General features: G+C 40.4%; 1 long non-coding RNA gene across 2 annotated transcripts in view; it reads left to right on the forward strand.

The window, feature by feature from the left end:
- The window catches only part of LOC132243973 (uncharacterized), a 26288-nt gene continuing 11223 nt past the window's right edge, over positions 1-15065 (forward strand). Inside the window, exon 1 of one of the 2 annotated variants that reach the window (XR_009455545.1) lies at positions 1-99. This is a non-coding gene — a long non-coding RNA (uncharacterized LOC132243973). Of the gene's footprint in view, positions 100-13489; positions 13679-15065 lie in introns of those variants that run through there. The other variant, XR_009455544.1, reaches the window with a different exon arrangement.

Genomic DNA, 15065 nt, shown 5'->3' on the forward strand with positions numbered 1-15065 from the left:
TGCCTACTTTTTAATATACCCTCGTAAAACCCAGGCAGAGCGCTGCAAGTCTTGGATGAAAAGGCTTTGAGGGAAGATTTTCAAATGCACACGTGGCAGGTAGGTGCACAAGTCCTCCTGACTTCAAACTACCGATTCAGGTTTTCCATATGGATTCTGCAGCTTTCCAACAAGAGTTTGGTTTATGCAGCTAGAGTATGTGATTGCAATGAGTTTGGCAGAAAATTGCCAGAGTTTAAGGACCAAAAAAGTCTTTGAGTCAATGATTCCTTAGAAACTTTGATTCCAAGCTGCTCGCTTCTTGCTTTTTTTTCAGAGCCCGCTTTTGATTGCCATAAAAGTGCAACAGAAACAAGGTGGACAAATATACTTGTTTCTTCAGCCTTTTCATCTTCTCTTAAGGCCTGATCAGACAAGTGCTTAAACAGCTGAATGACTTTATTAAATGCTCCTATGGATTTACCGAGGAGAGTAAAGCAGCCTATGAACTTCATGCTATTTTTGTAGGATCGAATCCTTATAGCAACTGAAATAGCTTTGATGCGATTGTTTTACATTTCCTTGCCTTTTGGCATAAATGGCTCTGGAAAGCAGCTGCAGAAAGTAACGTGTTAATTTTGGACAGGGTTTGACTGAAGTGGGAATAATAAACAGTGAGATGCTGCAGCTTTCAGGCAAAACAGAGTAACAACAATTAAAAAAAAGGGAGCGAGGGAGAGGCTAAGGGGTTGGGGTGGGGGAGTCTCTACTGGGTAAACTAAAAAGAGTAGCTTAGTGTTTGACACAGAAGAGAGAGAGAGGCCGCCAGGATTACTCGCTGCTGTTTGGAAGTGGAAAATGCAACACTGTTTACAAGCCCAATTTGGGGTTTTAACTGTGTTCTCTATGCTACACAATCCTATAGCTATAATAAGCTAAAATGACACTCTGATTACGACATACTTCTGCCCGCTCTTCCCCAGAAAATGAAATTAAAAACACAACAATGTAAAACACGAATAGAAAACTCAAACACCTCCCCCCGTTCCCAGCTCTGAGGGCTTTGGGCAGAGGTAAGGTGTAAATATATTTACTCACTGGTCCAGATCTTGTTCCCATTGAATTTTCCCATTGACTTCAGCCTCAGCAGGGTCAGGCCCATTGTTTTCCTGCTGATTTTATTTATCAAAGTGCAAAATTGTTTTTCCTTGCCTCTTTGAGGGAGGAAGCTGATTCACAACTCGATTTGTCTGCTTTTCGGTGGGCCCACGTGCTCATTGGGTGTAAGCCGACATACTGCCATTGACCGAAATGCGAACTATAGGTCAGACGCAGTGAACTCTGCAATCGGCTCATGTTCTGACCTGGAGCTCTGGCATCGTTTTTGAATGCAGCTCTGTATACCTGCCTCAGACATACACCTGTCGTTCCACTGTCTTCAAATGAGCCGATTCTATCATGAGTTAAAATGACAGGGGTGGACTTGCAGAATATAACCTCTGACCCTTTAATAATAACCATTAAAAATGAGAGAGAATGTAAATGGAGCTGGAAGACTTGGTATTATTCAGCCATAAGGGTCTGAGCCTACTCTCACTAAAGTCAGTGAAAGGTTGGAAAGTAGGAGTGGGACCCAAAGTTAGCTACACAGGATGCTTAGGACTGTAAATGCTTGCAAAGAATATAGACTAGGCTGCAGATAAAATGTCTTTAAAAGAACCCAGATTTAATATTTCATCAGCAGAACAGAGAGAGATTTGCTAAACATCAAACAAATATTAATACAAATACCTCCTGAAAGTGAGCAAGTTATGAAAATCACTGAATACAAATGTCCCCATTGACATTACTGGGAGATGTCTGTGGGATTTTTGTTTATGCTGCCTCATCATGAAAAAAAAAATATCGCAACCATGCATATTGATAAAGATGTGCTTTCATCTCAGATTCTGGTGACATGTAAAAACCAGTTAAACTCTATTCTTGATATAGTCTTGAAATAGTGCCTAATATTTTCACCAGAAAGTCCTTGATGAAAATACAGCTTCCATTGCACAGTTGGGTGCAATTTTTTTCATTCTTTTTACACACGTGGAAAAAACATAACCCATAGGAATAGGGTAGTACCTATCACTGCAGCAGCCTGGTCTGGTGGGCTATAGCAAATGATGTAGTTGCACACAGCTGTGTAATGCCTTTCTGGAGTATACTACAGCAGAGAGAGGAAAGGAGGTTTGGTCTTTAAGGTGCTAACGTAGAAAATAGAAGACCTGGGTTGCACTCCCTACTCTTCTACAGACTTCCTGTGTAAACTTGGGCAAGTCATGTAGGGTCAAATACTCAAATGGATCAATGAGATTACACCCTCTTTAAGACCCCACCTGTAAATTGTGACAATGCTATCTCCTGATTTCCCAAGGAGGCTTTAGGTTTACTTTAAACCATGTGATAAGCCCTAGTGTCATGATGATGGGAGCCATATAAAGACCTTTGCTATGTAGGTAGACTCTATGAGCATCTTTACACATGCTCTGGGGTGGGCCTTTTAATTAAAGAGACTCTTGGGAGCCACTCTAATTAAAATGCCTCCAGCCATAGATGATAAAAGGCCAGGGCTAATAGGGCTTAGCCCTTCACAAACTTTTTGCAGCAGCTGGCAACAGCAGCGGCACCATAGCATCACCATCCCGCAGAGCCCGGTGCCACTTGGCTTGAAGCCGCTCCTCCGCTGCCACGTACAGCACCAGCACACACTGTCCAGGCAATGGCCCTGCAGGAGGGAGAGGTGGGGGCCAGGCAGGGCTCAGCCCCCCCAAATAATATTTTCCCCCACTGCTTATGCCTGCAGCATCTCATGTATTCATCATCCTATGCTTCAAAATGGCAGTGGGGGTGTTTTAAGAAAAGCTCATATGATGAGCTTTAGTTAAAGCACCCCTGCTGCCATTTTGAAATGCGTCAAAGCTGAATACGCATGATGCCGCGGCTGCTGGAGCGGTCTAAGTTGACCGTTCTAATTCGAATGCTCCAGCAGACTCGATTAATCAAGCTTGTTCCGACTCGTTCTAATTAAAAGGAGTTGGAGCAGGCGTCGGGCACTTGTATACATGGCTTACATAAAAATAGCCTTGCTGAACACATTTTCTCTGTGTAAAGTATATGTCATAATGATATATATTTAAGAGGCTGGCTCAATACTTCATACTCAGGTAGAATTGTTTGCTCTATAATAACCCTGCAAAAATATTTTAATAGTCTATGCACAGCCTGATTTTTCATCCTGATTTGTAAGGGTTCTGTGTAGCATGTAGGACAATGAGACTAAATCCTGGAGTGGTCCAACTTTGGTTTTTTCGCCATGTACAAATTTCATATCTCACAAGTGCAATGCCATAGGTTGAACAAAGGGTGCCAGGGAGTCTGTCATTTATTCTTCCAAGCACTTATGGACAATTGCCACTGGATTCCCAGGCCCTCCATTCACAGAGATGGAGAGAGGGATTATTTGGTTGTCAGGTGGCTAAAATCCCCTTCAGATGAGTGGAACTAAGTTGTGTTCAGCCCATAGCTGAGGGTGATGGGTGTGTTATTAGGATCTGATGAAAAGTCTCAGTTTGGGCTTGAACCGCTTGAAAATGTGTCTGTCTTCATTAGGCAGACAAGGTTCCTTGGGTGAATCCAATATCTTTTATTAGACCATCCTTAGATCTGTCTTCAATAGGCATCTATCATTCTTTAAAGAGGAAGAGAAGAGAGGAAGGAAGAAGCAAAGCTGGTTTGCAGCTGACCAGCATCCTGTACTCGCCCTCAGTCCCCCGTCACAGGACGTAGAATTGGAAAAAAGGAAGGGGAGCAAAATTATGCATTGATCAAAAATGCATTGGAGTTGTTGGAAGGGCTCCTATTGTTTTCAGTGGGCTGAGGATCAGGTTCTTGGAGATTTTAGTTTCAAGTGATTCACCAATGAACTTCGGAGACAAGGCTTTTCTGATAAATGCACTGGGCACCTATCACCTTTCAGCAAAGTCTAAGCACATTGCTGATGGGTGGTAGACAAATTAGTAGAGAGAAATGAGAAACAATGATGAAACACTCGATATTCTGTCTTTTAGAATAGCTAATAAAGGAGAAAGGCAATTGGAGATAACTGCAAGGAGTTCTGTCCAGGTGAGGATAGGTAGACTTAATGGCAATTGTGAAAGAAACATTGTAAGTGGGATTTAGTTAGGGAATACTTTGAAAAGTGCCATGCTGTCTTCAGATATCCAGCAAGTCTGGATTTATGAGAGAAAATTCTTATTCGGATAACTTACTGAAGTCCCTTTTGCAGATCACTCCCATCCTAGACATGGGAAATGTTATGCTGGGCTTTCTAAGTTGCGAGTGAAAGAACAAGCACAGAACAATTTCTTTCAGAAAAGTTTCTTGGCTAAGCTATGAAGCCTGGCAGGGTCAGTAAACCAGCTTATTGGGGAAAAAAAAAAAAATCTGGCTCTAAAACAAAGGGCAAAGGGCTGTAAATAAGTCCTTCTTTAACTGGAAAGTTGTTACCTTTCACAACTAATAAGGGAAAGAATCGCCTGGCTATGTTATCAACCAGTGACTCGAACAAGAAAGCCAGTTGCAAAATACTATGATAACATAGTATATACAGATCTACTTTTACCTCCTATCTTCAGTCTTTTGTAGCTGTTTCATATTAAATAGTGATGGTCCTGAGAGAGAATTCAAATGCCACAGCAATGGTCCCTGAGATAGGAGGGACAGATAGCTCAGACAGCTTGAATATGAATGTCAGATCTCAACCCATATTTCACAACACATAAACGGACCAAATCAAACTCTTGCATTCAAATGTGAATTTTAGAATTAAAACCAAACCCTGATTTCCCCATATTATAGGTGTCTGAAACTCCTCTTCATGTACAGCCCAGTGGAAACACTGAAGATCTCTGATCTTAAGTCTTAATCCAGCTTTCAAGCAAACCTGAAATCATAAATCCCTAAAATGTATCAAACCACTACAAAAATTCATAGAAATGAGATCTTCTTGTGCAATGGAAGGATACCATAGGAAATGTGTTGCCCAGTTAAGCCACCCAAGCAGAGATGGTAATTAACCTTATCAAAAAGGATGCTCTATTTTTACAGACCTTAGGCTCTCAGCAAGAACTGGACTTTTCTAAATAGAAAAAAGGTGCAGTGCATTTTAACTTATCTTTACAAAAGCACTTCCCTGAAGATACCTGGTAGAAGTCTGGTCTAAGAAAGAGACAAAAAAAAAAAAAGAATGGATAGTAAAACATTAAGCGGTACAAAAGAAAAGCAAATTATAAAGGGAAACTCTAGCTATCATTTCTACTAAAGAATAGAATAGATTTAGAATATATTCATCTGCGATGCACCATGGATCACAGTGCATTTCAATGACCAATAAAAATGGATATGACTGTTTTGAGAAAGTTAGAATTCAGTAGTACTGGCTAAAATAGATATTTAACACTGTTTTCTACCCAGAGAAAAAAAATATCTGTAGTGTCTGACATAAACTGAATGGTAGAGGTTGGGAATGTGATTTAGGAAACTGGAAAATTTATTAGAAAGTCACTTGAAAGCATAATAATCATAAAAAGGCAACAAAAATACAACCCAGTAAACCAGATATTATTGAGATGTAACAAGAAAAAACACCATAAGTCATGTGAAATAATTTAAAGAATAGAAGTATTAAAGTGGGTTGGATAATGAACAATTACTTGTAAATTCAACAAGAATTATAATGGACCTGTGAAATCAACACCTTACATGTGTATACAATACCTAGAAAAAAGGAAAAGGGAGTCAGTCTGCTCTCTTTTAAGTCAGGGGATTTATTCTGGATTCACAACAGTGTCACTAAGAGAAAAAAGTATTTCAAGATTAGTCCAAAGAAATAATTTTACTTGGTGGTGGCTATACTATCAGCTGGCTTTATATGTAACTACTTAAAAATATATATTTATGAAAGAAAGATGTCGCATCTATTACATAATTGATCCGATGCTTAAGGAATATGATGACTTGGCTGGAACTGCAGCATGTGTTCAAAGGGAAAGATATCCTTCAATATTTTTGCCTTTTGGATTCTCCTAAAAATAGGCTGATACTGTTAAAATATGTAGCTGAAGGAGGAAAGGCTTATAAACTATCTTCATGGTATTGGGATAAATCCTACTAATTTCACTAAGATTAGCAAAACCAAGTGGAGCAGGACAGGAAAGAATGCTTCCATCCCACAAAATGTTTTTGAGATTTCTAACATTTTCCCATGCTGCATCAGGTTGAATTGGAGCTTTTAGTGAAGAAGGCAGAGGAGAGGGAAAAAATCACCAAGCCCAAAATAGTTAATAGTTCAGCTGTTTGACCTGGGATATGGGAGACATCAATTCAAATCCTTAAGAGGTAGACTGGGGATTTGAATGTTGTGTCTCTAGGGACCTATCACTGTGATGTGGCCATACCTGCTATTAGCTTTGCTAGGCAAGACTTTTCTCTAACTGGAATTTCCACCCATAACCTTTTCCAATAAAAAGTTACTCAGAATTGTTGCATTCCTGGGAAATGTTTTGATGAAACGTTTTTTTCCAATGAAACAGTTTTGTAGGGAAATTCCCAACCAGCCCTAACTCGGAGTCTGTGTTCATCATGTATGTAGAAGTACAACATAAATATGGGAAGAGATAAGACTGCCAGCCTACCCCACACTATCAGTGCAAGATGGTCCCTGTAATGTATTCTACCAGCGGTATGTCCACTTTCGAGTTAGATGAAGTTTTATGATTTCCCAAAGAACACCAATCTTATCAAATTGCATGTTGTGGCAATATTTTCCCTATACTCACCTGATATTCAGCTTATTTTTTTTTCTCTTTGCTACTCTCACAATTCTCACCATGCAGCAGCTATAGTGAAAACAGCTCCAGCTCCAAACTTCGAGTGCTGTCTGTCTTGGAAAAGTCTCCTCTCTTCCATTTGGTTTTTTGGAGCTAATTATGTTAATGGATAACATGTAGCATTGGGTTTCAGCGGCGTCTAACAGTGTCATTATCTCTGCTGTACCACCTAAACAGAGTCACTAGAGCTAGAACATATGCAGAGATAATAAAATATAGACACTGGGGAAAAGTGAATTTACTTTACATAAAAGTACAGCAGGGACTTTCAGGGTTTTATAGGATATGGCTAGGTCACACTTTTGCCTCTAGATCTTCTAATTTCTATGAGACATCGACAGCTGGAAATGAAAGAATATAGAATAAATGTGTGGGGAAAATAATGCAATCGCTATATACGCTTGTAAATACCCAGTATTGCAGACTGCAGGTGGGTATGTGTTTTATAATTCCAGAAAGAGACATGTAGGGGAGCTCTAATAAATATATTATAAAGCAGTAAAGCACACCAAATATAAAATACATTTAGTTGTGTGCTGAGAGAAGAAGGGGGGAAAATAGTTAGTTTAAACCCTCTTTTCTTTCCGGAGAGTTGTAATGGAACATGCCAATGTAAGCAGAGTTGGGTAAAATAATTTCAATAAATAGTAAATAATATACAGAAAGCTTAGAGTTTTGGGGAGACCAAAACAAAGAGGAAATTCAAGCCTAATTTGGCAAATGGTTTGGACTGAAAGAAAAATGATGGAAGATGTACTAATGCCAACTCATTTCATGTGCAAGCTTATTTCATTCTGATGTTTTCAAAATAAAACTGGTGGTCTATCCATTATGAAATGGCAATGTTTCATTTGAAATTTTACCAAACTGAAAGAGGGAAAAAAGAGAAAAAATTAGCTGGCCCCTCAGAATCTTGCTTGTGTTTCATATTAAACAAAGTATTTCAGGTTAACCAAATAAAAAAAGTTTTTGTGTTTTCATGTTCTGCGCTATATTGTCAGCCTGGGGGAAAAGGAAAACCTAAGCTCTTTTCTTGGTTCTTTCTGGAATTGCTGCGTGCAATTTTTTTTCCTGCAAGTCAGTTATTCTTTGTGCCTCAGTTTCCCCTCTGACTTCTGCATCGGCTGTAAAGTCACCAGGACAGAGAGTATCCCTTCCTATACCTTTGCACTGCACTAAGCATTATGGTGACCAATGTCTTGAATGGATCTGGTAGGCACTGGCATAATAGAAAGAAATAGTCATTGGGATCATGGTCTTAATTGTAGTATAATGATTATTATGCGAGAGATTTGGATAGGCTTTTTCTTAAACATCTATTCTAAGTTCTTTCTTAATAAGACAGATGTATGGTGCTAACCTCGGCTCATCATCCTTCAGCCCCACTAGTTTAACAAAAATGGACCAGTCATTAATTTGAATGAAAAGGAAAGTGATGGAACAAATGCAGAAGTTATTCACCTTTGTAACACGGCCACATTACAGAGATATAAGAGCACAGCTGTTCTCGCCTAAAAAGGAGAATTCCCGAAAAAGAGAAGCTGGGAAAGAAGTCAACAATAGGCCTGGAACTGAACATTATGCTCAGATTAATATAGAAACCACTGAAGTTTTTGCCAAAATAAGGAAGGCCTTTTTCATTATTAGGCAGCAATATGTGTGATTTAAATCCAGGGCCTGAAGCAGAAGTTCAAACTTCAAACTCCCAATTCACCTCAGGTCAGTCCAACTGTGCAATCAGAAATGGAACTGAGACGTCGTTTCAGCTGAAAATAAAACGGATCCAGAAAAAAATCAGAGCTGAAGAGAGATTTGTATTCCAAATGTACCTACTTGAAGAGGTGGAATATCTAAAAATAGCATGAATTCACAAGGAAGCAGGGGACAGAACAGGGCCTGTTAGCAGGGAAAGAATCCTGCATGTAAGACAAGCGTGAATCTGCTACGGTAAATAAAGCATCAATGTAAAATATTTTCACTGATAATCTCATGCCACAAGATTGTCTAGACTGTTAATAATTAACTCTGAACAGAGGGGACTGAACTCGTGTCCAAAGAAGCCCTTTTTTTCATTCCTTGTTTCTGTTTTCTAACTCAGAGTACACCCACTGCCAATGGTGGGACCCCTTATTTCAGTAGCTGAGGAACAGACCCCATCTTTGCTATTGAAGCCTGAATTCTGTGATGGATCAACTGTAACAACAAATGGGCAGTGATTTTTAATATGATCTCCAATAGTGATTTGGCAATTTCATTTTAGAGGCCTCCCAGCTCATATATTATGCTGTTGTTAAAAGAGGTGTTTTGCTTTAAGTGTTGAAAAATCCCCCACCCAGGTCCCATTTGACTTTGCTAAGCTTTAGGCAGACACCTGCCTAGCATGTGTCCCGTTTCTACGATGAGCTAATGGTTGCAGGAAAGAACATGCATTCACTACGGCGAGCCACATATCACAGGGCTTGGGTGACCTCTTAACATGTTCCTATTTGGGAAGTCCTTTTCTAAGCAAGCCCTGATTTTATGGAGAGCTGAAGGTTAACTCCCTCTAAAGTCAATGCAGCAGATTCTCCTCTGCTTTCCATGGGTCTAAGGAGCGGATCCAATAGACACCAAAGGTTTTCAGCACTTTGCTGATGAGCCAATCACAGGGGAAATTGTAAGAGATCCATGTTTTAAAGCGATAGCCAATGAAATCTACTCTCCTGGAAATGGGCCTGTTAACCTACTTTCCACGTGCCACCATTTCTGTTGTTTTACATGATTTTTTTCTTAACTAGAGTATTACATTTTCAATTGCATTATAGTGGGTTCCCAACAGATGGCACTAATGGGACTATTAAATCGTATAGCCCACTATGCAAATTACACCTGCAAAAAGGGCTGCTGGGACTTACCCTTGTCTTCGCTCTCGTTTGCATTGAAGGGGACTCTGTTACATGTTGTTAAAAGCACTTCCCATAGGCTGAGAAATTTGGAGGCTTCAGTCTCGCAGTTGGGGGAAAATACTGAGATGTCTGTCACTTATCGGAAATCTAATCAGGCAGGCAGCTGAAGGGTCTGAGAGCTGGGAATTAATTAATACAGGTAGACTAATCTTGAATCCTTGCTACTGTTGTGTAACAAAGCTGTGTCCAAAAGCCCTTTTAAAACACTGTAAGAAAGTAGTCTTTGTTTGTGTGGCCAATTGAATGTTACTCAGTTACCTCCTTTTACACAGGGCGGTATTATGTAACAACCAAATACAATGTTTAAGTAAGGTTTGTGTTATGTTATACAGTCGAACAAATAAAAGGATGTTTAAAGGTAAGGCTGACATTCCATCCTTAACTTTTTGTACCTTTGTGTTACATCACACCTCAAACATAATATTGATTTAAGGGCCCTTGCCCTGGCAATATCAAGGCACAAGGAGCTTAGTTACAGTAAATACATTATTCCAACCTTTGCTTTAACTTTCTATGCTCATCTTGTTTACTAATCCCAAGCTTTTCCTCCTCTTCTTTTTTTTTTTCTTTTTCTTAAAAAGCCAAAGGGACAAGCTGATGCATTGATGTTGTAGTTTTTATCCTCTTTTTCATTACAGAAGAGCTTTTAAATGTTCGGCATGTAGAAACAGGCATCATGTACTAAATGCATGCAATTCTACCCTTGGTTTGTAAGTTCTCAGCACAAGCATTCACATAAGATATTTGGGTTGCGCAGGCATGTAATACCAGGCAATAGACTTAACTTTCAAAATCTGGCCTTACTTTTTTGAACTGATTCCATATTATTAAATAATCATGTTGATGTCTTTAAAAAAAAAATCAAAATAATTCTAAGATGACAAGCTTAGAAACCAATTCTGTAGCAGAAATATATATTTCCACTGATGTAACAATGTACAAGCAAAATATTTTTTTAGTGGTGGTGGGGGAAAGAACGGTTTCTTGGGTTTTTTTTTCGACAGGTTTTTAAAATCTGAAAAGAGGGAATTAGAAATGAAAATGGCTGCAACTGCTTTGTGAATTTCCCCAGTTTCTTAATGACCATACAGTTGTCCAAGATGAATAATCAGCGTAATCTGTACAATTATTTTAGTATTAGTTACTAACTGGCTGGTTTGCTTAGGCTGGGGAAGTACATTCCCCATGGGGCTCTTATTAGGTAGGAATTTCAGAGTGAGATGAAGCAAAGGAAATTCTTACCCTGTATCAGCATCCCACTGGTAGCCAGCCAAACTTGTGGTGGTGATAACTGCCTGAGAACGAAAATCAGGCTTCTCCCAGATGGCCCTCATATTTCATGAGATAAAGCAAAACTATTGGTTTTTTACTTATTATGGGAAAGGATATTGTAGCTGCCTTCAAAGAAGGGAGTAGAATTAGTTTTACCTGGAATGGACAAAAGGTCACCTCTTCCCAAGTGAAGGGATAGATTTAGCATGGGAATAGTATCCATGGGGCCTAGTCCCCCAGAGCTTATTCTGTGGGACTATTTCCTTGAGTAGACATTGATGGCTGAGCTGTAGGCCTGAGTTTGACAGTGACTCTGCCGTGACCATTGATTTGACCTTGATTTCCTTAGTTTTTTCTGACTCAGAAGTCATGTGCCCATATCATATGTGCAGAAGATATTGAGGATTTAAAACACTTTTAGGGTGTTTACTGAAAATTGCTGACTGATTCAGATGCCCCATGTGACTTCTCACAAAGCGATGAGCACAAAGTGCTTGGGATCTTTCAGGATTGTGTCCTTATTTAAAGCATTCATTAGCATAGTGTGGGGAGACCTAGTGCTCCTACCCTCCATGCAGTGCATAGGATTTATCCCTCTGACCCTATCCCATCTACCATAAAAGTTGATCTTAAGTCAATGGGACGATTTCAGGTTTGGGATCAGATCTAAGGGAGTATGTGGAAGCAGAAAGCGGTTTGGTTTCAGTGCTTCTTGCATCATTGGCTCACTGATATGACTGCAAATCAAGGAACCAATGATTGCTGCACCAAATGGCAGTCGTATGTACATTCATTTCCCTTCTGCTGAAATTCTCTTCCCAAAGCAAGTTCTGTCATCAGAGTCGCCCCTCTCGATGAAGCTGAAGGCCAAACATTTATGGCTATTTTAGGAACTGGTCCTTGCCCTCGATGAGTTTAGTTTGCTTTAAGCTTGGAGAGTAGCATGACACTTATGAATGGTTCTCTGTCAGCTAAATAATAACGATGATTCATAAACTATGTTGCGTGTAGCAAGTGCCATTGATACTTGACATAATGCAGAGTAGAGGGGTCAAATGTGTTTGGGTGGCATCACTCTGAGTCCTGCAGAGCACCAGCCATGCTACAATAACATTTTGCTGCTGCTTCTACATATTGTGTGGGGCTGGAGGAAGTATGAAAATGAGAAACAGCATAAAGAGGGTAGGACTTTTTCACGATGGGTAGGGTGATGGTTGCCATCTTGACTGACCAGCCAGGGTTTCAACTAGGGATGTAGAAGCAAGAGCAGCTGCAGACTGAAGTAAAGTCAAACTATTTACATGGAGGGTTTTAACATAGACACATCCTTTGTGGATTGGGCAGATAGAGAGAAATTTAACATACGCTCGCTAGTTGGTTACAGTGGCATTGACTGGCTCATTTATTGGTATTCTCAGGCCCATATTTATGAACTATGAAGGACTCCTAAACATCTCAAATATCTAAAAGATAAGCCATAAAATAACCAGAGGTTCAAACCTCTCATCCAAATTCCTTATGCTAAATTCATCCCTGATATACCTCCACCGAAGCCAAGGGCACAGGCATACTGGGTGTACAAAACGACATCAACAGTCTCAATTGTTAGACATTATTTTCCCATGAAATGCCTAAAACAGTCTGCCTCCTATTAGGAAATATTCCAGTAGCCTTCCTCATGGGATTTTGGCCTTTAATCATAATCCAGGGAATTGCATGAAAATGAGCAGTATAGGAAAAGAAAGATTATCCAGATCCTTTTTTAAACTGGGGTACAGTCTATTCAGCTTAAGTATAAGTCAGGTTTCCATCTCCACTGCCTTCAAGTAGAGATTGAACTACCCCATCATTATTATCATCATCATTGATATCATATATTTATATATTGATCATGTACAAGTTACAGTCCAGGACCCCGTGGACTGTAGGCTCTGTACCAATGAAGAATGATGACAATAGCAGAAATAGTCCCTTCCCCAAAGAGGTTAAAACCTAAAAATAAGACAGGAGGAGAAGACAGGAGCATGCAAAAGGAGAGCACAAGGAAACAGGCTGACTAGTGGTCAGAAATGGACTCTCTGTATAGGCCCCCGGTGCCATGATGGCATTAGTGCAGCTTGTCCCGCACTCTGCCGCTGACCCATGTTGCCTCTCTGTTTTCACCATCGTGAAGCAACTGGCATCACACCTTGCTTAGCTTTTGCATGGCTCTGGGCCATCATTCATATCAGCCCATTGCAACATGGGAAGCAACATGATATACAGCCATAGGAGGCAAACTATAAAACAATCCTTTTAATAAGCAGCAAAAAAACAACCCCCCTTAGATTTTGGGAGGCAACACAAGCCAGATTTCCCGAATCTAGCACAGGGCTTAACTATAGCTCCCAGCTTGGAGCCTGCCAGACAGGGAATTTCAATCTTGCAAGAGAAATGAAGTGCTGACAAGGATCTAAACTTTGGATCTAACCTCTCTGCATCAGGGCCCATGTTGCCATTCCCGGGTCTGGTGAATGGAGTGTGGGCAGTGGAGAGCCAGCTCCTTTTTTGGTGGGTATATTTGCTTTGCATTTAACATGCATGCTTAAAGTCCAATAGGCAGAGAAAGAAAGAAAAACATGCTGTGCAGCCCTGTTGTTGCAGGGACATAAAACTAGCATGAGCTGCTTGAAACAAGTTTTTAAGTGAGGGAGGAAGTGGACTCTGTGTGTGTAAAGGAGGGAGGGTAGTGGGGGATGTAGAGATCAGAACTACAACTTAGATTCCCTGAGGGCATTTCCTTAGTGGATTGCACAGTCATTTGTAAAAATCCACTGTGACTGTAACACTCACACTCACTTCTTGTTGCTTTATTCCACATGCAGCCCAACATGTTTTTCCACTGATACGCAGATTTTGAGCTGTTTTGTTTGGACTTGCCGGTACAGAGGCTTCAGATGACATAAAGGGCTTATCAATAACATTGAACCTTCTTTGACAGCTGTTTTTGCTTCCCCAGCTTCTTGGAGAGGAATAAAGGGGCTGGCGATGGGGAAGGGAGGCTTGAATAGCAGCCAGTTAGCTCCATGTGTACACTTCAGGCAAATCTACAACTACCTCCCTCTCTGCTTCAGTTCCCTACCAACCCTCAGGTCCCCTCTGCTAGGTACCAACAGAACAAGCCTTCAGTTGATTGCTTTGGTAAATCCATCATTTTTTTTTTTTTTTTTTTGCATCCTAATAATTAGTCTAGCAGCTGTTGTAAGGCTGGGAACATGAATGTTGCCTTTTTATTAAAGGAATAATTGCTAAAAATGACTGCTACCCATTTTAACACCCCCCACCCCACCCCTTTTGCATAAACACGCACACAGCCAGTGTGACTTAAGGCATGAAAAATCAGTAATGGGTATATGATTCTCAAATCTAGTAGAACTGATAAAAATCAAGGTTGCTGTCAGCTGCGTAAATTGAGAGCTCCAAGTGAATTCTGCAACTTGTCTGGGAAAGGATAATTTTGTGCTGGTGAGTTGCTCCCCCTGGTGGATAATCATGAAGTTTGAGCTTCGAGAGCTGAATAAGGTGCTGCAGTTTCCTGGATGTCAGTGGTTAGGTGTAGCGTGAAACCGAGACGCACGCATGCACGCGCGCACACAGAGCTGACCCCGTGTGCATGGAAAGCATCCTGGCTCCCTGGGTCTCATGCCAGGACACTTGGCTTGCTCAGAAAAAAAAATCTTTAGGAATGAAAAGAGTCTGCCCTACCATAGCCTCATTATTATTGCCTTATGCTGTCTCATTAGTTTGGCTATTTTGAAATCCATGTTCAGCACTGATCCAATGGTCTTGAAAACACAGAGACATGGGAAGCTGAACGGTATGGTTGGCTTTGTTGCTGTTGTTGTCTGGCCTTTTTCCAGACCAAAATAGAAGCTATTGGGAGAAATGATTCTTCATG

The sequence above is a fragment of the Alligator mississippiensis genome, chromosome 11 (assembly GCF_030867095.1).
Source record: "Alligator mississippiensis isolate rAllMis1 chromosome 11, rAllMis1, whole genome shotgun sequence".
NCBI lineage: Eukaryota > Metazoa > Chordata > Crocodylia > Alligatoridae > Alligator > Alligator mississippiensis.